General features: G+C 40.5%; 1 protein-coding gene across 1 annotated transcript in view; it reads left to right on the top strand.

Moving 5' to 3' along the window:
- The window catches only part of LOC306803287 (transmembrane protein 263-like), a 196,671-nt gene that overhangs the window by 143,973 nt on the left and 30,276 nt on the right, over nt 1-22,422 (top strand). The gene's annotated exons all lie outside the window — the stretch shown is intronic.

The following is a 22,422-nucleotide window of genomic DNA, read 5'->3' as shown; positions in this document are numbered from 1 at the left end:
AGCGGGTGCACACTGTTGCCTGGGGAATAGAAAAATTGTCCAAATCATAACTTGTTACAAAACCCATCAGGCTTTTGACTTCACTGCAAGCCCTCATTTCAGAGCTTGGCTGTCAGTGCACTCCCCTTCTGCTCGCCAGCCTCAGATGTTTATTCTTGTATACCAGAGCTATCCATAGTGGTCCAACCATGGCTTGTAAAAAAAAAAAAAAAAATAGATCCGTCTCTTTCAGTACTATGTCCTCTTAAGTGAACTCAATTGTTTCACTTTACGAGGCAACACAAAATGTCTTTGGCATCTGTATCTCCTTATATTCCGTGAAAACCCCATGCAGAGAAGCAGCAGCGATGACTAAAGAGGGTGTGGGAGTGACTTAGGAGAACAGACATTGAAAAGCTTACAGAGGTGTAACTTGACTACAAGGCAGTTTATAAGGCATGCTGTAACTGTGTTTAGAGTTTGAAAGTAACAGGAATATATATATAATTGTTTAGGGTGATCTAATGAGGATTCAATTTAAGCAAAGGATCAAGTATCAGAATAATTTATGATAAGATTCTTCACTCTGAATAGGAAGAACCCCTGTCATTTTCTCTGTACAGAGGACAAAGCAGTCTTAATCTGCAGAATAATACTGCATAACACAATAGATGCATTTAAACATTTTAAAATAAATACTGCTTTTGAAATTATGTTAGGAAGCAACTTCAATTTCTAGAGGTCCAAGCTACAAAGGACAGCTCTTGAGCACTATAAGGGCTCTTATTGTGGCTAATTATTTTCAAAATAATCAGAAGGAGACAAACAAGCTCTAACTGAAATACTCAACTTGGAAATTTTAAGCAGTTTTGTTTGTACCCGCATGAAAGTTGATGTAAACCTGGGACAGCTTATCTTCAGTTACCTGAAGCAGAACCTGTGAATCACACAGTATGAAAAGAGTAATAGTGCACAGGAATGTGCTGCTCTTCAGCCATCAGCTTTACTGTAGTTGTGCCAGTCCTGCACAAGAGCATCTCTTCACAGAGAGCTGCGAGACTGCAGGAGTCAGTCCATATGAAAACAAGCAACACACTTCAGAGACAATCTGCAGATACAGAGACCAAACCATGAAAAGCCAAGGATCACATAACATGTCTGCATTGTGTATTCATTCTCTTCACCTGGAAGAAGGAAAAGTTTAATAACTGAAAGCTAGACTAGGGAATCCAATCCATCCAGATACTACAGAGGGAGAAGACTGTGGAATATCAATGCACTTTGAAATCAGTATCCTGGTAGACCCTGATGTATTTGTGATGATTTGCAAGTAACCTGACAGTGCATGAAATAATTGTCTTTGTAGATATGAAACAACATTGACATCAACTTTGAAATTCAAATGAAAGTAACAAAGTAAAGTTCTTTTAGATGCATAACCTTGGTGCATTGACTTACTTTTTCTTTATAATAGGTTAATTACTTGAACAGGTATTAGTTAAATAGGTTTCTGGTTTATTAGAAAACAGAAACAACCATGTAGGGATCCGTGTTCTTGAACAGTTACAGCATATTGCTTCCCACCCTGATATAAATACAAGCTAAACCAAAGTGATTTAATTGTCTGGGAGTAAATAATTGTTATTCAGGAAATGCTTTGTTTGGCCTGTCCTGTTACCACTGTGAAATGCAAATCACAAAGCAAATAGCACTATAGTCTCATTTGTTTGTGTGCTGTGTGTGGTGCACACAGCAAATGCACAAGCAGCAGCTTTGGTAGCCAGTTAGGAAGATGCACTGGTGTCCAGTGTCTTCAGTGCAATTTCTTCGTAACAAAGAGTTGTATTTGAGCAGAAACTTTCATTGAACCTTTCTGTCCTTTTCAGCATCTTGGATTTGCTGTTTCACGGCATCTGCAGATTAGTAGGCAGTTATTCAATATTAATAGGTTTATTGGTTTATAGTTTAAGTGTTTATTAAAGAAAGTCCCTAGTATATGATAAAATCTTTATTCAAAGCTATGAAAAAGTGATATAATTTGATGATCCTTCTAGTGCATTTGATACAAAAACATTTTACATTTCCAACAAAGACCAGTGCTGCCCTAATTACAAACTGTTACACTCTAAATAGTAGAATTTAATCTTGTCTAGTCTCAATATCAGCATTTGCTTTATCAGTCTTGTGAGGTGGTGTTTGTTGGGAGGGCATTCAATTTCATGCCATTTTAAGCAATTTCACTGGCAAAGAACATAGATTCACAATGTGCTTAAATGAAAAATGGAAATTCTCAGTAAAAACTTCTTAAGATCTCATTTGAATTAGCATACAAGTCTCTGTGGGATGTGAGTTTATGTATAATCCTAGGCCTTTCTGTAGCAGCATCCTTTAACAGTCTCCTCCACACTGCTTTGTTGAAGAATATTTGGTTTACTTACACATTCAGCACCCGAGTTCCCCATTCAATAATTGGAGTAAATTCACAGTGTAAAATACACAGAATTGAGAATGTCCAGGCAAACACAGCTGAGGTGAGCTCCAGCTGCTAATCAGAGCTAATGAGCAAGGCATTGTGTTGTGAGTAGCTTAAAAGTTTTTTTTTCCATGAAGCCAACACAACAATGCCATAGTTGGTGTCATTTTTGGTGGAGAGGGAGGACCAGTGGCATTGCTTTCTGTGGCTTTGCCAGATTCAAGGTGTGTTCAGAACCAAGTACACTGGGGAAAACATGTTGAGGTCCTGACAGCAGTACAGGTGTGAGCACATGTGCAATGAATTGTCTCTTCTGCTGTAAAATGTAGCAGGGTCCCATTGGAGGAGTGTGCTCTGGTAGGAGGTTGAGTGGTACAGAGAGACTTTTCTCACATGATCCCAAACCTCCAGGTGATCTGCATGCTTTTCTTTTGTTCTTAACACCACTCAACCACAGCTGTGGCAAGATGCTGACTGCTGGTATTGTCCTAAGCACTGATATGAGGAGTGCATGTGAGCTGTGGAGGAATATTTGCTTGCCACGATTTCTTACTTTTCCCCTTTTCCTTTTTTTTCCTTCCCTTACCTGCAACACAAGGGAATAAATCAATAATAAGTGAGAAAATACTGCTCGGGTTTATTGTTTAATTCCCTCAGTACTTGGTTTCAGGAGAACAGAGGTTTAGTTTAAAGCAGTCCCTAAGCAATAATCTGGCTGTAATTCATGCTTCCTTTTCTTACCAAGACACAGGAAGCCTTAGCTCTTCACAGAGATGAGTCTTTCTGAGATTGAAAATATGTCCTCATTGCTCTCAAGTGCGTTCAAGATGTTTTGTCACTCTGGACAATAGTCTAGTCTTGGTAATGGCAACCTGACTTCCAGAAGTATTACATTTTCCCCATTTCTTCACCAGTTTTTTCAAAAGTTGTTAACATGAGGGCAATATCCAGCTCCCACTGAGAATCTCACTATTTCTTTTAAGTGCCTCCATGGGAAATAAAATATTTTCAAAATCTACCTCCAGTCTGTGCTTGATGAGCAGGCTGAACATACAACTCCCAAGCTGCTGTTCAGGCATCTTATTTTGTGTCTTAACTGCAGAAATCACTGAAATCAGGAGAGGTAGGAATGCAGCTGGTAATTAGTGTTAGCCAGTCTTTTTAGCTCACTGGACTTAATGAAAGTGCCATTTCAGTTTGGTAATATGAACAGTTAAGCCTGGTTTCATTACTGCTTGCACAGACTTTTGTGTGAAAGAGATCAGCTAAAAGCTGGAATTGTAACTACAAACCAGAAAAGGAAAGGAAGTTGGAACAGGAAATGGGCATGTCATGTCCCATAATTTGCCAGCACTTCTTAATCCTCCATTGTTGTAAACTTCATATTCTATTTCTGTTTATCCATCCTTTTCTCCAAGGCTGCGAACTCAGAATAGCTGTGCTTGTGCTATCCCCATCTGTCCCAGCTGTGTGCTATTTCTGAGTGGATGATGCCATTTGCAGCATGCTGCCATACTGTGTAACTTCTGCAATGGGCAAATATCCACCAAAGCCTGTGGGGGCAACACCAAAATTTATTACCTTGTGACCTCACTCAGCTCTCCAAGAGTTGAAGGTTAATGCACTAATTTATGGTATCAGTCTACCTTCTGCTGTGGTACTGTTTCAAAGTGCCTTCTGTGTTTCAGGGAGTGTCAAGTTCAGTATATTTAGATCAGTTTTATATGATCTTAGGTTCAATGAAGTAAATTTGTTGCCAGTATAAAATGTCTTAAAGTATTTTGGGAAGAAGGTTTGATTTGAGCTGGTGTTCGTTATGGGAAGACTAATGGGGCCACTGATCCCATTAATTTGTTATTGACCCTTAACTTCCTATGATGGGTCAGGCATCCCTTTAGCTTCAGGACAAGTTTACCCAGTGAAAAAATTCTCATGCTGTTGTATAATATTCTCTTTAGAAAAGTTCCATTCATCTTTAGTGTCTGATCTTAATAATCTCTAGTTTGTGTCCAGTCCTACATGTGTGTAGCTTGAGCTGTTAGAGGCACGTTACACAACTTTGGCAGGGTCCCATTCCACATCCTGATGTCTCCCCAGTATGGTGATATAACTGCCAGGAGACCTGTGCTTGTGGAGTCATAGATAATATCTTTTTCCAACTTAATCCATCTTGGATCGTGGTTTTTCTAGTTCATCATATAGACATATATATGAAATGTTCTGCTTAAAACAGCGCAGCCTGCTTCTGGAAAGAAGAATGCTAACTGACAGACTTTGCTTTCCTATAAAGAAAAGCTTCTTGTGGAAGCACCAAAACACAAGCTCAGTCAGTAGCATGCATGGAGATACAACTTACTTGGATCACTCAGTGGATGGGGAATTGATGGTCACACTCAAAGAGTTGTGGTCAAAGGCTCCATGTCCAGGTGGAGACCAGTGTCAAGTGGCATGCCCCAGGGATTTGGGACCAGTGCTGTTGAACACCTTTGTCAGTGATGGGTTCTGAGGGCACCCTCAGCAAGGCTGCTGACAGCACCGGGCTGTGTGCTGTGACTGACACTCTGGAGGAAAGGGATGACATCCCAAATGACCTTGGCAGGCTTGAGAGGTGAGTCTGTGAACCTCATGAACTTCAACACGGCCAAATGTGCACTGGCTTGGGACAATCCCAAGTGCAAACAGGTTGGGCAAAGAATGGATTGAGGAGAAGGACTGTGGGGTGTTCATGGATGAGAAGCTCGGCATGACCCAACCCTTGCTCCTGCAACCCAGAAAACCAACCAAAAGCAATGTGAACAGCAGGCTGAGGAAGATCATTCTCCCTCTCTACTCCATTTTCATGAGACCCCAACCTGAAGCTGAGTCCAGCTTTGCACTCTCCAATATAAGAACAACATGAACTTGCTGGATCAGGTCTGGAGGATAGTGAAGAAGATGATCAGAGGGCTGGAGCACTTCTCTGTGTAGACAGGGTGAAAGAGGAGGAGCTGTTCAGCCTGGAGAAGGTTCCAAGAAGATTTTTATAGCAACCTTCTAGTAGTGACAAGACAGCAGGGAATGGCTTCAAACTGAAAGAGTGTAGGTTTAGATTAGATGTCAGGAAGAAATTCTTTACTATCAGAATAGTGCAGCACTGAAACAGTTTGCCCAGTGAGGTTGTAGATGCTCCATCACTGGAAGTGTTCAAGGCAAGACTGAATGGGGCTTTGAGCAATATGGTCTAGTGGAAGGTGTCCCTATCCACGTCAGATCTGAATGCTCTTCAAGGTCCCTTCCATCCCAAACCATTTAAAATTCTATCATTCTATAGGTGTTGTCGTAATAATGGAATTTATTGTTTTTCCATAATGCATTTCTTCAGCTTTTTGCTTTCTGTGTCATTCTGAAACAAAGAGAGTCTGCATGCCTTTCCTTCTGCTAGAAGCTTTTCAGGAAGGACCTCTTCTGACAACTGAGGAGAATGCTGTGTGCTACAACAGTGCCTTATCAGCCAGGGTGACTTTTTGTCAGGTGTCTACTGTCTCTGCCAGTAGCTTTTCAGTCTGGCTTCCCTGGCTGGCAGCCTGGCAGCCAGAGCTTTGGTGAAGGATAGTGCAGCTGTGCTTCTCTGTCTGCCTGTAACATTCCCAGCCCAGGATACAGTGCCTCATCTCCACCACATTGAAGAGACTAACAAAATGCAAAGGGAAGGAAGGAGTGAGTGAACTTGGTAAAGCTTTAAGACAATTTGTCTTTAATCTCCAGACAACCTGTGCCTTTCCTTGAAAACTTGTGTGTCTTCAGGAACCTGTCAGTGTAAGACAGTGAGCTGGTCCAGGGTGGGAACCTGAGCTGTCTCCTCTCCTGCTTCCCTGAAAGCACAGTACATTTCCTGCAGCATCCTGCCTAGGGCTGAGGTACAGTCCTACAAATGCAGGTTCAATATGACAACCAAGGTACTGCCCAGCCCCTCACAGCTCACCTCCCTGGTTTGTGAACAAAAGCAGAGGGTGCCTTTGTTGGCATTTGCCCGTCCGTTTGGAACCCCTCTAACAGGCATTGCTGCGTGTGCCATCTGTGCACCCTGTGAGTGTGCTCTGTCCCCAGTGCTCTCTCATCTGCACAGCCTGAGGGCAGGCAGCACCATGCTTGTGTTCAGCAGCTCATGCTGTCTTCGTGCTCCATGCTTTGTTCAATTGCTGCTCTCCTGTCATGCAAGATGCCTTCTGTCTTGACTCTCTTCTTATCAGGCTGGTAGGGGGAGAACGTGGCCATCCTCATCTGGCTGTTGGGTCTGGTCTTTTCCATGCTACTTGCACTTCTAATGGCCCAGAACTTCTTATAAGCTCTTGTAATAAATTAGTCTTGTAAGTTTATGTTTTCTAATGGACCATTTTTACTAAGGAATCTTATTTATGCACAAACTTACAGTAAGACTGTGAGAAAGATGTACCTTGCTGAAAGCATACCAACTGCAACTTAAAAGGCTTTTTTAAAGGCTCTATTTTAGTTTCCGTATGCTTTTTATCTTTTAAACTACAGAGAACAATTTCCTCTGCTTTGAGGAAGTTCTGTAATTTAACTTCTCGTTTCCAACGTCCTCGTGTGTCTTTTATCTCATGTCTCAGAATTTTAAAGAATTTCATTAGCCACTTTAAGGACATTGCTTTAGCTGGAATCTGCTTCACTCTGAAAAGCCTTTAAAAAATCTTTTAAAGCCTTATATTTCTTATAGTGTCTCTTATAAGGGCTGTGTTTCACATTTGAACCAGAACTACTAGTCTTACTAAAGTCTACATCTTCCTTGTAGCTCTTGGAATGAAAAGCTTTTGAAGGGTTTCCAGGTTCCAGCTAGGTCTCTAGTTTTTCTGAGGACCTTCCCAGCTCCTTCACTCCTTCCTATAGGTCTGGACTTTTCCTCTCTCACCCATGCTCTCCAGGGAGCTCTTGCTGTGCACCTCATGCCATGATCTCTTTGAGAGAAAGGAGAAGATGGTCTCAGCTAGGGGCTTGTTCTTCACATTGTCTGAGTTTTTTCTGCCTGTTCCCTGGAATCTCAACCTCCAAAGCATGTGCAGTTATAGTCACAAATTATCCAGGTGTCTTTGTTCTAAATTTATGCTCTTATGTTCCTGTGTAACTTCTTGGAATAGCTTGTCTTGTCCAAAAGCTCTGCATTCACTTATACTGCTTAGCTGCAGATTAATAATCATCTCCTAGTCATCATGCTTCTTATTAAATATTTATGTTGTGGTAGCACATAAAGACTGTAATTGGGGTCTAATTGTGCTGATTTATTCAGACCATTTCCAAGACCTTTGGTACTACTAACTCTAAGCTAGCAACCCTTCTACGTGTCCTTATCCTTCACTGTCATTTTCCTTGGTCAGGTCAGCACATGAAATGGATCCCTGATTCCCTGGTGTGGAAACTGAACAGCCAAAAACTGCAGTGTGCTGACAGCTCCCTGCACTTGTTCTCTCTTCATCCTTTCTTTGATTTATTCTTGGAGTTTTCTAAAAGAAGGGGACAGGGCAGCCTGTCTTCCAAATTCCCCTGCAAATTTCTGCCTTTGTCAGTGTGTCTTTTTTGTGTCTGTTGATTGTAAAGATCATGAGGCAGCACAGGTGAGCAACTGCCTTCTTCCCTCACACACATAATGCAAATTGCTTCTCAGCTCAAACTGTATAGCTCAGCTGCTGCCTTTGCCTTATACATATTGAAGAATCTTAATATCTTTCCCATTTTTAAAAAATTAATCTCCTTTAATCCTGGCAGCACTGTAAAGTTCAAAGATGTTCTACATTATGTGCAGGTAGGATTATGGTTTCTTTGTTAGTAGAAGGGAAAGATTGATTTTCTTATTTTTTTTCATTGCATCCCTGGTAGTTTTTTCTTTGCTGAAATCCTAGTTGGTGCTTTTTTCTCTGCTCAGCCTGACTCTGCAGAAGGTGAAGGTATAACATTCAATACAAAAAGTAAATGCCACAAGTCCTGTTGAAAGCAGCAAACTATCATTACTCTTTCTGTGACAGATGTGTAGTATTCTGAATCAAGTTGTGCAAGCTGATCTGCCCTTACACCATCCACTCTGCTGTCAGCCACTGTGTTATCAGCTCCAGTTTTCATTGTTTTAGTGGGTGCTTTGGTCTAGAAGGAAGAGAATTTTGGATCCAGAGCAAGACATAAGCTTGTCAATAAATATTCCCTTCTTGCTTTAGGATTTCCTTAGACTCGTAAGGTCCAGTTGTCAACACAAATCTGTCATATCTTAGGCAGCAAATCACTCTAAGGCAAAGCAAAATAAATTCTCAGTTTGAAGTGCCCCCAAACCCTTCTTATATCGATAGGAGCGCTGCAAGATGTGCTTTGCCTTGTCTCTCTGGGTGATTGAAAATGGAGCTGTGTTGACAAGCTATAGACCAATTGTTTATTTTAAGAAAGTGGAACAGTGGAATGCCATTGTTGCATTACAGAGCAAAGTCATCTAGCAGAAGTAATGAAGACAATTCTGAAATAGCACAGTTTTCTTAACTTTAGGGGCTTGTTTGGTTTGGGTTTTTTTTTTGGGGGGGAATATTGGGGGGGGTTGGTTTTTTTCTTTTTTTGTTTTCTGAATAGCTGGAAGTCTTTATTAGAACTGTGCTGAAGGTTGGAATCTTTTGTTTATGTCCTCATGTTTTGTAAGCACTAAACAGCACAAAAGACAAGTGAGCCCTGGTCTTACAAGTCCTTATAGGTCCAATAACCATGTACTCTATTGTAAAACTATTTCTGTACATCAAAGAGGATCTTAGGGCCAAAAATCCTTTGTCTCCTAGTCACAGCTCAGTTAAGTCCTGTGTATAGATTATGATTACTAAGATCTGACATAGGACCAAAGGTTTTAAGAATTGCAGGGGTTCTGTCTAGATTATAAAGTGTATGGAGAACACAGAGCAGAATTGGATGTTTCAACATTTGGAAAGGACACAATAGGAAGTCTGGTGCATCTCTGAACATATTCAGAATTTACACAATAAGTGTAGTAAGTGAGGGTATGCAGAGATGAGAAAAGAGGAGGAAGTACAAAAATAAACCTTTCAGCAGTTCAGTCTGGGAAGTCTTTTGGCATGATTCAATGACTGGTAATTAATAAGCAAGGATGATCCAGAGAAAGAAAGGAAAGATGAAAAAGACCCCAAAAACCACAAAAAACCCACAAAAAAACTCCAACCCAACAAAAAGCAACAGCAAACATCGGTGAATGAGTTCAATAAATTATTAAAATTGTATGGCCAGAAAACTATGTGCAGAAGAGCATGACCACAGACCCAGATGCCTGGGGTGAGGATTCTCCATCTAGAGTCAGAAACTTCTGATATAACCTCTAACTGAGTTTGAAGATGATTAAAATATAGATCATTAGAACTACAAGTGGAACATGGTCACAGCAGTCTCAGCTATTCTGAGTATGGCTTTATGCAGCATCTGGGATTCACAAAAACAGTCTGTGTAACACGAAGGCATCTGCAGATTCATGTGTAGGTTGTGTCTGGGAGTATTTGTAGTCTGTGTGCTGGATGCCTACAAACAGGTCTGCGAGTTGCTGTGGGTGATCAGAATGTTGTCAGACTTGGTTCCTGGTGTCCTGGTTTTAGCCTGACTCTGCTAAGGTGCCCCATAAACCCACTATTGGCACCGATGCCAGCCCAACATTGATGTTTACAAGAAGGAGCAGAGGCCAGTTACCTAAGCTGTAGCCACAAATATGAAAGAGAGGGATCTCAGACTCGTAAGGGAAACTGAAGGAACATTGTTTTCCTTTCTGAAGAATTCCCATTGGTCAGGTATGAGGTAAGCTTCTCTTCTAGCCATTATCAGGTTTGTGCCTTCAATGCCTTACTCCTAAAGATTTTCATTCCAGCACTGTAAAGTTTTAAATAGTTCTGCTTGGAGACTGTGAACATCACAACTGGCCCAAATGCTCAGTGCTTCTCTTGCCAATGGGTTTTAGCCTTGGTGTGCAGGAATTGAAGACTGGCTTGATTGTTTGGTCCTCCATGTGGTGCTGGTGAGACTGCCAAGAGTGATGCAGCCCATTAGATTCTGCACTATTTAGATTTTTGTTCTGCAGAGTTTTGCCTGACTAGGAACTGGTGTGAATAAATCAAATTCCAGCTAAAACAATGAAGTTTTATATCTTCCTTCTAATTCCTGAGCCATTCAGTTTCCCTTTTACAAATAATTTCAAGTAAAGAACGTGTGAAGTTAGAAATCTCCCAAGAGCCAGAGGGACCCGAGCAGCAGGATGAGACAGTCATGCTACTGTGAACAGGGGGAATAGAAAGTGAGGCTTCTCACTATCTCCCAGTCTTTTCTAGCCTGCCACTTTCTTTCCCCTGTGTACAGTATCTGCCGTCTGTGTGAGTGTAATTTAGTGCTAATTAAGAAGTGAGTGGGAGCCATAAGCTCATTTCATTTAGAACCTGGAAATGGCCTCCTGGGAGCCCAGAGAGGGTACCGTCTGCTTTCTTGCCACAAAAGCTTCTCCACCTCGCTGCTGTAATTCTAACCACCAAGCTCCAGATCTCAAAATTCAATGCCAGCTCAGATTTACGGCACATTAAGTGACTGAATTAAATCCTCAGCATTCACTTGGCGTCAGCCTGACTGAGTAAAGGATTTCACGGGCTTGGGTGCTCTACAAGGCCATAATTTATAACGTTAGGCAGAAGCTGCTCCTCTGAGTTTTATTTTGGCTTGCCGCAATTTCTTTTTATTAAGGCCCCAGCAGTATTTGTTGTTTTTCTGTTTGCTTTGATGTGGGAGTTTTAGATTAAATCTAAATAAATAAATGAGGTTTAAAATTAAATTAGGTTTCATTTGCATGAGTTGGGGAGTGAAGTGCATCTTTCTTTCACCATATAAAACGTAACAGACCCATTACCCATCACAGAGCCCTCAGTTGCTCCTGAAGAAAAATGACATTTCCCTCTGCGTAGAAAATACTTAAAAGTCCCAAGAATAGATTTATAGGAATATTTTAACCTTTTCTTTGATCCTTGAAATGTCATTGTTCTGTAGGCTACATTGCAAAACGTGACCTTTTATAGGAACTGTGGGATGGATTTGATCTTTGGAAGACGTTTTAGAGATAATGCACTACAGGGTGCAAAGAACGTTCACTCATGAAAAAAGAGCTGGAAATGGTTTTGTCTGCAGATATTTGTTTGTGGTGTACCTGGAGGACAAAAGGATTGTTTATGATGAGACTGATACTTCAGGGACAACAATGAAGAAAATCAGATAATGCAGCATCTTATTTTAGTTTAATGGGCAACTGTTTTATTTTCATTACATTTAAAAGAAAAATTTAAGTAGCAGAAGTTGTTCACATGGGGGATGCTTGCAAATTAATGTGTCTGAAATGTAACATCTTTTTATGAGCAGTAGATCTTTGCTTTTCAGTGTGCACTCTGACATCCTGACTGGCAAAACACAAAGCTGAGCAGTTCTGGCAGGAAAAGAAGTGACACTTTGCTTCAGATTTGTGTTTGCCCTGGTAGTCTTCTCTTCCATGGTGCAGCAGCCTGGCTCTCTTGAGCCCGTGCTCCAGTTAGCTTACACCCAGCACTGTCCGTGCCATTCGCAGTATCAGTCCCTGGAGAGAGATCTTGGCATGAGAAGATGTGTTTCAGCATTTCCACGATGACTGCAAGAAGCTTGTGAGAGAAGGCAGATGTGAGTCCATGGAATCACACTGTGTGGGTGCTGTCTCTTTGCTTTGCTGGTAACTCTTCCAAAGCAGATGGTTCTGAAAGATGTCACAGATGTTATGACCAAATACTGTCCTATTGTGCCTAATTTCATAGTTCTTGCATGTGCAGAATTTTCACTGAAACCTGTTGTTGTTGGCAATATCAATTGGATTTTCCCCAGAATATGAGAGATGTTATTTCTGTCCCAGTAGAGGGAAATCTTTGCAATCCCAGCAAAAGGAAAATCCATCCAGTGAGAATGCATTAAGAAAGAAAGTGTGTGAGAGAACAAAGATCCCAGGTTGGCACCCTAGTTATTATTTATCCGAGTTTAGGATGAAATAGAAGGCAAAAGGACCAAATGAATTCTGAGGCCATACCAATATTACGAGTTCCTGGCACTGACTCTTTGGGCTGCTGAACTGCCTGACCCCTAGTGAGACTGTGCTGCTCCCTTGTCACTTCGGAGCTTGGGATGGAGGTTTAGTCAAGAATTCACAAACACCTTAAGAAGTCAAAGTGCAGAAGACTGAAAGGTAGGAAAGAGATGCTAGCCTTGAGGAGGTGAGGTTCTAGATGGCAACAACCCTATCTTGCAGAGACTGAGAACTGTGATGTGGCACAGACAGGGACCTTTCAGGAAGGCCATGGAGATCTGAACAATATTGTCTTCAGACACACTGTGCCTGAAAGGATTTCATACATACCTAATGTGTTGGAAAAAAATTAGTGTCTGGGAGTCACTGGCCTTTTTCAGTGTGACATGCCTATTGGGAAGTGATGGCTGGTGACATTTGGAATGTAGGAAGTGAAATGAGAAAAACAAGATAGCTCAATGGCAAGTTGCATCAGGAAAACAATGCACATGTATACTAAGTAACAGTATAGGTTCCTCACATTGTTCAAATACTTGAGCTGTTACTCTGATGCTTTACACAGATAACTTTTTACAGGGTTGCCCCTCCACTGGGCAAGCAGAGTTCTGCATGGAGCAGATACCTGTCTGTTGTGTGTATGATGTTTGGTCTTTCTGTGATGCCAAAGACAAGTTGAAAATCACAAGTGCAATGTTATATTAATTTTTCTCTGATTCAGTGATAGTATTGTTGAAACATTTAAGTGAAACACAGTTTACCCCAAAATGCTTTGAACAGCTAAGAAAAACTTCCCGATGAGCATGGGATGTTTTGCTTCTATTGTAGGAAAAAGGTGATGATGTGTAAACTCCCTGTTGTCAAGTGAGTTGTCAGCAATATTAATGTGATGTGTACCATATCTAGCTGCATCGTGCACTCTGTTAGAGGTCATGAGATTATCAGAAAATCATTATAGCATGAATACGTTTTATGCTTGGTGATTCATACCACACTGTGAGATCAGAAAGAGGATTTTGTTGTCTGGGGAAGCAGCCTAATCTGTGATAATCCAAGCAGGTGGTAAATCATAAGAAATCACTGCATCAGAAAAGTCTCCCCCAACAACCAAAAGCGAACTTGGCCTCAAATGCATTTAGGGTTGTTTCCTTTGCCTTCCTTCTATATGTTATTTAACTATGGGTGCAGGATAGTATTAAAGAGTGGGTGAGGGATAAGAAAGACAATATCAGATACCTTAAAAAATGCCCTAGGGAAAAAAAAAAATTCTAGACATTTAGTGAGACTATATTTCTAAGTCATGACTTAAATGCATGAGACACCATACTGCATTGTGAATTCCAGCCCTCTGTGCCAGTGATTAGGAAGCATCTCCAACTGAATTCTCTGAAATAAAACTCAGGCTTGTCCTCTACCCCTTGATGTGGGAGGAAGCCCTGGACAGAATCCAGAGCAGAAAATCAGAATTAGGTTTCAAGTAGATATTAATGCACTTTGTTGTTCTCCTCATTTCCCCAGAAGACTGCACAAAACAGACACTTCCCAAGATTCAAGGAGGCAATGAAAGTCTATGGCAGAGCTCCTTCAGAATTACTGCACCTGTTTTTCCTCTCAATTGCATAGTCCAAATAATTGTCTTTGTTCTGTAATCCAGTGAAGTTGATTCATCCTATTGTTAAATCTCTTTCCAGTTGGCACTCCCAAGATGATCTGTGATTCTAGGCATACCATTCCATAGGCACAGTGAATCTGCCTGGGTCAGTCATCAGACTCACCTTCAAAGTGAGAGATGTTTCTGAGACTTTTGAGTGTTATTGTGTGTTTTCCTGGAGGAAGTTTAGGGTGAATATTCCCCAATGTATCCTTTTAACTTCTAGCAATCTGCATTTTAGGCATTTTCTGAGCCAAATACTCCATCTGAACCGTCATGTCTGATAGTCACTGATATACCTATCCTCAGTGAATTTATCTATGTTTGGAGCCATTTATACTTTTGACCTCCAGAGAAATCCATAGTCTAATTCCCAATTCAAGTGTGTGTTATTTTAAAAAATCCTTTCTTTCATTTGTTTTAGACCTGCTGCTTGATCAGTTTTGCTGGCTGCCTCCTAGTTTGTGTGGTATAAAAAATAATGAATAATCAGCCCCTATTCAAGTTCTGTATACCATTCATGGTTTTAAAGCTTTCTATCATATTCATCCTCAGTCATATCTTTTCCAGGCTGCAGAGATTTAAACTATTTATTTTGTTCTCATCTGGAAGCTTTTTTTAACTCTCAACCAACAGAATTGCAACATTATTTTATCTAGTTCTATTATATTCTTTTCAAGGTGGAAAAATCATAATTGTGCATAGTATTGTAGATGTGTGTTCCACATTGATTTATACAGTAGCATATTTTTAGGACTTCTTAGTTGTTATACAGTAGCATATTTTTAGGACTTCTTAGTTGATTCTTGGTTATAGTTCATTCATGAGGGCAATATCCCTGGTTTAATTTCACAGCAGAAGAATACAGAAGGATGTAATTGGAAAGTTGTGGTCTAACACAGTCCGGTGGAGTCAGAAACAGCCACGTTCTCCAGAATTGCACATCTATAGCTCAGATCATGATTTATCATTTTCTTTGCTATGGTCTCCATCCATCACCCTTCATTTCACATTCTAATGATCTCGTTTCTTCAGTGTCGTGAATTGCTCATCTAGAAAACTTACTAATGGAAGAATGTCACAAATGTAGGTGGATTCTGATTCTCTATTACTCAGAAAAATTAACTCCTGGATGCCTTGCCTTTCTGAGGTATTTGTTTTCACTTTGGATGTTGTATTTTCAAGGAGTTATTGCTTAATAAATACCAAGGTGCTCTAGTTATTGCTTAATAATAGGGAGTTGCTCTAAGATAGAAGGCTGAGTGCCTAGAATTAGTTTTACTGTATGAACTTAGTGCAACCCCCATCTCTTCAACAAAGACCACTTTCCTCCTATTTTAAGAGGTACCAATCAAGGAGTATGAGAACAATTATATTCCTTAGTTATTTTGTGGCATGAGCCACATTGCATGAGTGCACATTCTAATTTAAGAGTGATTTTGTCATTCCCATTGGCATTTGGCAGGTTTCACAGCACTCAAGTTTTGCCAGCCCTCCTACCCACGAAAGGTAATCTTTGAGTTGAATTTTCAAGGAGCATGAGTTTTGAAGACTGAATTGATTTGCTAAGTTCAGAATGTTACTTGTTTTCATACTGAAAATTGCATCCATATACCAAACCTTTTCTTTCATCTGTCACTTTTGTCCCCCACTCCAAACTCCACATCCTACTAAGCTGTTTGATAATCTCTTGTACCGCTGCTCTGAAAACATGGTCTTGGGGACTGTCTTCTCAAGATGTTTTTGGGAACCTGCTGTACAAGTGCAGTGGGAGAGATGTGTTTGGGAGGGAGTGGTTGAGTCATGGGCAGCTCAAGGACTACGTAGTGGCATCTGTCTAAGAAAACTCTAGCTAACAGAATGGTGAACTCAGCAAACAGAAAGTAAGTCTTTCCAGAGGAGTAAAAGCAAGGTGGTGTATCTTGGACAATTATTATTATGGCTGAGTCTTGTCCTGGAACTTGTGCAGGAAGTTGTGGCCTTGCTCTACTACTCTTGGAAGCCACAAATTCCTCCTCTATCTTCACCTCACAAAGCCCAAATATGAAACCTTTTCCTTTTCCTTTTCCTTTTCCTTTTCCTTTTCCTTTTCCTTTTCCTTTTCCTTTTCCTTTTCCTTTTCCTTTTCCTTTTCCTTTTCCTTTTCCTTTTCCTTTTCCTTTTCCTTTTCCTTTCTTCCTTTTTCCCTCCCTCTCTTTCTCCCTCCTTTCCTTCCTTCCCCTCCGCATGTTGACAGCAATGCACAAGTGATGCATTAGCAATGCATCTGAACTCAAGTCATGGCTGTCTGAAATTTCAGCCCTTATGAGAGACAGCAGACCATGGAAACCACAATTTTTTATTGTGCCCTGGGGTTGTTGTGAGTGAATCATCAAAAGAGTATGATTCAGTTGTAGCCATCATATTGTTTTCTCCTCTGGTGCCACAGGCGTGGAAATGCAGAATTGATATGCTCTGAGTGCTGGTCACAGGTGCTGCCTGATCCCTTTAATGCACCAACTGTAATGGTTCTTATTTCTAGTGAATCTAATCCCTAGTACACGACTCCTCTTCTCAGGCTAGGCTTAATTCAGGGACAAATAGTAATGAAAGGACTTTGCTTGTCTGTCTGGCTCTGTCTCTTACTCAGATACTTTGCTCTCCAGTGCCTTTTTAGATCTTTCCTGTCAGAGCACAACCATCTCTGAGACAGACACCAACCAAATGTGCTCAGACAGCCCATGCTGCAGGATTTTTGCTTGTTTCAAAATTACTTCACCAGTGCATCACCAGCATGGGCCTGGAGACTGCATAAACAAACTAGCCAGGGATGAAGAGGTGCCAGACACAGGCACAGATTAAGACAAAGGACTAGGTAGATCTAGAGACTTGATTTCTTGATGTAGCTCAGGTTAGCTTTGTCAGACTGTCAGTCTGTATGGCATGATTCATTCATGAGATGTTAATTCTGTGTCTGGATCACGGACTAGCAGCATACTTGCCTAAATTCTTACCCTGATGCCAAACTACCTCCCCTTTCTGTTCCTACTTATAAAATGTGTTGTACTTGTGAACTTATGGAATTAAACCCTTCATTTCAAACCAGAAGGTAGCTGCAGAAATCCTGAGGAAACATCTATGGGGAATTTTCTTTATGTGGTTTCTGTTTCTTCCTTGTTTCCATCTCCTTTGTAACTTCTGAGAGCAAAACAATACTTCTGTGGACATGTTTCAAACCAGTGAGCAGGTTTCATCCCAGGGCTCCTCCTGTGCTTTGCAGACACAGTTCTGCATTCTTGTCTTCAGACATAGGTTTACACAATAATTGCATGGGTCTCTGCTCTGCATCTCCTGCCATGAATCAGCTTTACTACTGTTCATTATTTCTGTGACTGGCAGGAAGCTAGATGGAAGTCACCTCTTCACATCTTCTCATTCTCTCTTTCGGTATTGGAAATGACAAATAAATGAAGATCTCTTCTCCAGAAAGTTTACAGAAGTCCAGAGGAAGAGAGATGCTGTGCAAGGTGATGCATTGCATGGTTGCATTGGCTAGAAGGCTCCTTGTTTGCCTGCCTTTAGGTGATGTATTGGGCAGGATTTGCTTATGGTACCTATGGAAGCAGGTCTTCATGGAGTGGGAATAGATGAAATGAAGCAGGAGGTAGAGCAAAGAGAGAGAATCTTCAGTGACCACTAGAAAAATGCTGACTATAGCAATGGCGTTAGCAGGGCTTCAGTGTGTTTGTTTGTTTATCTAGCTCTTGCTTACCAGGTCTCCATCACTTCTCTGAGCTCACACAACTAGAGAATAATGGCAGGACTATGCAGACCTTGATGGTCCATGTAACTGATGTGAGAAGTAGAACAATTGCCTGCTGTCCACTGATTTCCAAATGTCATTAAAGAACCTTCATTTTTCTTTCACATTTCTTGCACTTTCTTCTACTCCTTTACAAAGAAATAACCAGACAAAATCCCATCTATCTAAAATTCTCTATGAGTGGATTAAAGTTGTAGTGCATTTTCTAGAGTGCACCAACTTCATAATGCCCAGTTTTTGTCTTTGGTCTCACATCATTCCTTTCAAAGACATTCTGAGGAAGAAATCTAATGGCTGACTTCTAAAAGACTGCTGTAAGCTTGGCAGGACCTCAGTTCATGGAGTAGAATAGTACATCAGTGTAACACATTATCTGGGCAGTACTTACAGGGCAAGGAATCAAACTGCAACAACAGTGGCCCTTGAAATGCAATGTCCCAGCACACGGTAAATTTTTTGATGTTAAAGGTTATGTTGCTTCCTCAGGAACCATTTTGGGAGATTTTTCACATCGTAGTCTGGATGTAATTGGTGCATGCTGCAGATTTATTCCTCCAACAGGTCAAATAACCAGTATATTTCATTGCTAAGCTGAGCAGGGCTTTTATTTTCAGAAATTATATTTCTATCAGACATTTGTTTGTCTGTTTCATGGTTCACAGAAGATTTGGACCTTTTGGTGCTTGCAGCAAATGGATTTACCCAATGGGTCTGTTCTTCCTCCAGCTTCTCCTTTAGTGGCAGCTGTTGCCAGCAGAGGAGTAGTTTCTGTGGCCATTACTGTTTCATTCATGCAGCCATGCCTCTCCCCCTGCTTCCCTCACCCCCAGATAAAAATGTGAAAATACATTACAAACTATCTCAGTAGATGGCTTGTAAACTCTTATTATTGCAGCAGTCTGGGGTCCACTGGCAGTTTCTGTATTTATTGTGCTTTCCAAGAGTCACAGAGTTCCAGTGTGAGCAGTTTATACTGAGCTTGAACTTCATAGTCTATACTTTACCATGGATCAATGGAGAGTACAGGGTTCTAGAGAGTCAAAGAGAATGTAGGAGAACACTAAGGAGGCAAAAGAAAGTGTGCAAAATTCTGAAATTACCTATCATCAGTTTTTGCAGAGAAATCCTGTCTCTGCTTTTTGCTGCATTTGCATTACAATATAATATTTAATAATACTATGACAATAGTTCTCAAATAATACATTATAATGGAATATGGTAATTTGTATGCAAGTTTAGAAACATTTGTAGGATTTTAATTTTCTTGTGCTATGTTTCCCTGTTTTCATTGTCATGGGGTGTCTGAATTGGACCTCTTACAGACATTCTCAGTAAATCATTTGCACTAATAATTTTGCAAGTAACCTTATTAGTCATGTTCTTTCCTGAAGCTGAGGCAGCTAATGATGTACCTGATTTGACTATTCATACATACACTGAACGCAGTACTCCTTAGCTGTAATTTAGGGAATAAAGTAAATAAATAGGGATCTAAATTATCTGCAGTCTTGCATTAACCCTGTGGGGGATCCAACTTCCTTCTTCCCCCGAGGAAGTAAAGTCTGTCTCTGGTCTGTTAAGGTCAGTCTGTTTATACTAAAATTTAAATTATGTTCTTTTAATTGCAATTATTTTTCGTATCTAGTTGAGCTTGGCAACATTTTTTCATAATGTAAGTATGTTTGGGGAAAGGGATGGGAGGTTATTACTTAACCATTTTCTCATGTAAACCTCTATTTTCTAGTAATGTTCAATGAGGAAACAGCAAGGGGGAGGCAAGGAGATATTACAAGAAATGGCTATCTGGATCCTGTCCTGTTTGTGGGAAACTTCTGGCTTAAATGCTTGTGGAAAAGATAGGAGAGGCAGATGCAAGTCCATCCTTTTCGGGTCAGAGGGCTTTCCATTCTTTAACAAAGTTCCTTTTCTATCAAGCTAGAGAGTGTTTTGAGGCCGATGGCCCTAGTCATGCTTCTTGCAGTCTTGTGGAGGTACTGATGGTGAGGATGCTGAGTTGGCAGGGAGAGTGCTTTAATTCCACTTCTTGCTCCATTGCATGTTTAATTTTTTTTGCATAGAATAAAATGCTAATAGAAGTCCATTTGAAAAAACAGGGTAGCCTATGTATACAGTACTCCACAAGCAGTTTGGAGATAAAAAATTGAATCTTTAGGGCCATTAAGCCTTGTTTTCTTCTATCCTTGGTGAATGCTCTCACCTCTGAGCTGTTACATAAAACTTAATGCACCACCAGTTTTGTGAATCCAACCATTCATTTTCATAATTTTTTTTTCCTTCTAAAGTGCAGTATAAAGGGCATGTTGTTTTCTGGATAAACTGGAGTGTTTCCTGTTGAGCAAGGCAATGGTTTCTGGTTCTGTCTTCTCTGTGCTGAAGGATTTTATACTGAACTTGAGTTAAAGCAGATCTTTCAGTTAATTTTTTTTTCATATATGTCTATTTCAACATACTTGGGGTATTATTATTATTGTTGTTACTATTTTCATCATTGTCATCATCATTAGTATATAGCTTGGGACCAGCTCTGGATTAGTTTGATTGGGTCTGCAAAGTTTGTTAAGATAACTTAATATTTGCAAACACTTATAAAACGCCACATTTGCAAAATTTCAGAGAGATTGGGATCTGTTAAAAAGCCATTCTGGGACCAAAGGTTGAATGAAAACCACAGGTCAAGTCTAATCCAGCAAAGCACCTGCTTCATTTTAAGGAATATGCAATGTCCTATGGACTTTTATGGGTCTCATGGTTTTAGGAAGCATTTTTCAGGGCTGAAGTAGAGCACTTGGTGCAGGACAAAATCAACTCTTTAATGAGCTTAACAGAAAACCCCACAGGCATACTCAGTGTATGCTTTTTAAACATGTATAATTGGGTCAAATGAAAACTAATTCCCACTGGAGTCCGGCCATGCCCAAGGAACCCTTCCAGGATTATTCTTTGAACTCCTTCAGGCAGAAATATTTCCATGCCAATTTCTATTTCAAAACCTTTTGATTGTGGAGCTGTTCAAGGATAGGCTAACAAGAATTCTTCTTCTAAGAGAATTTTTCCTGTTCTCCATATCCCTCCCCTACCATCCTTTTCCCTCTTGCTTTCCTCATTGTTTCTCAGCATACTGGAAAAGGTCAGAAGCAATTTGATCAAGTGTCCCAAGAAATGAGTGTCTTTGAAGAGGGTGCAGGACTGTGAAATTTGAATATGAGAGGTTAATCTTTTGAGGAATTGTTGGGTTAGAAATAGAGCTTTATAATGAAAAATCACCTTTGAACCTAACATCTAAGTATTTTAGGTTAAAGGAAAGTAAGTCCTTTCATTGGGAAAAAAATTCCATCCTACTAAAGGTGTCTTCTCTCCTCTTTGCTGCCTGGATAATATATTTGGGCTGGGGTTTTTTTCTATCCTTTGATACATACTCTACAGACACCAAATGAATTAACAGTCCCAGAGGGCTGTCAAAATGCAGAAAGTTATAAATTAAAGACAGACTTAGCCTAAATTGGTGTCTGAATTCGTGAATGAATTGACACATGGCTGTGCTTGTTCTCTGAAGCAAGAACTGTTGAATCTCTTCAGCTGCTGACCTTACCCTCCCTTTCCAGAACTGCCTAGTCTTTTTTTTAGTTGATAGTGCATAACAGATGCTGTATTGCTGTTGAAGTGTACATCATTCTTATCTCCTGGTAAGGGTTGCAAAGCTGTCTGTTTACTTATTGATACAATCTGAGACTTTAGTGGATCCCTGGCACGTGTTAGCATATGCTTTCTCCTTGATATCCCAGTAGGATTTGTCTACATTGGAGACTGAGAATCTTCACTTTTGCTGTAGCTCATCTGAAAGCATGCAGGAAGTCAAGCTGCAGAGCAGCTAGTTAACTTTGCAAGCGGAGGAGGAAGCTTACACATGCCAGTGCTGCACATTAAATTGGAAATTAACCATTCTGATTTGGCTTACACATTTCACTGTCAGGTGTTGGTCTTTTCAGTAGTAGCAGGATTCCTACTCATAACTGAGATACAAGGTGAGAAACCCTCCAACACTTAGAGACGGGCTTCAACTCAAAGTGTTTGGTGCATTTCATTTTGATCTTGGCTGTCTGATTTCCACAAGTTACACTTACTTTGAGATCCTTGGGTTATTGAAAGCTGCCACACAATTTCTCTTAGAAAATTAAGGTGCACTTGCCAGAGGACAATATTAGCCCTCCCTGGTATGGGTTGTTTAATGTGTCATCTCTGCTAAATGGATCTTCTCTGGGATATTTTTCATTCTTGACAGTGAAGACAGACAATCTGTTGAGAACAAAGAGGAATTATTTCTTGTTTCTCGGTAGTGAAGTCTCTCTTTGCTTTAGGACTGCTGAGCAGAACAGCTAGATTTCATCTCTGGATGAACTTTAAGT

Source organism: Erithacus rubecula (assembly GCF_903797595.1).
Source record: "Erithacus rubecula genome assembly, chromosome: 6".
NCBI classification, from domain to species: Eukaryota; Metazoa; Chordata; class Aves; order Passeriformes; family Muscicapidae; genus Erithacus; species Erithacus rubecula.
Note: the sequence above shows the minus strand (reverse complement) of the source record. Positions and strands in the feature narration are given on the sequence as shown.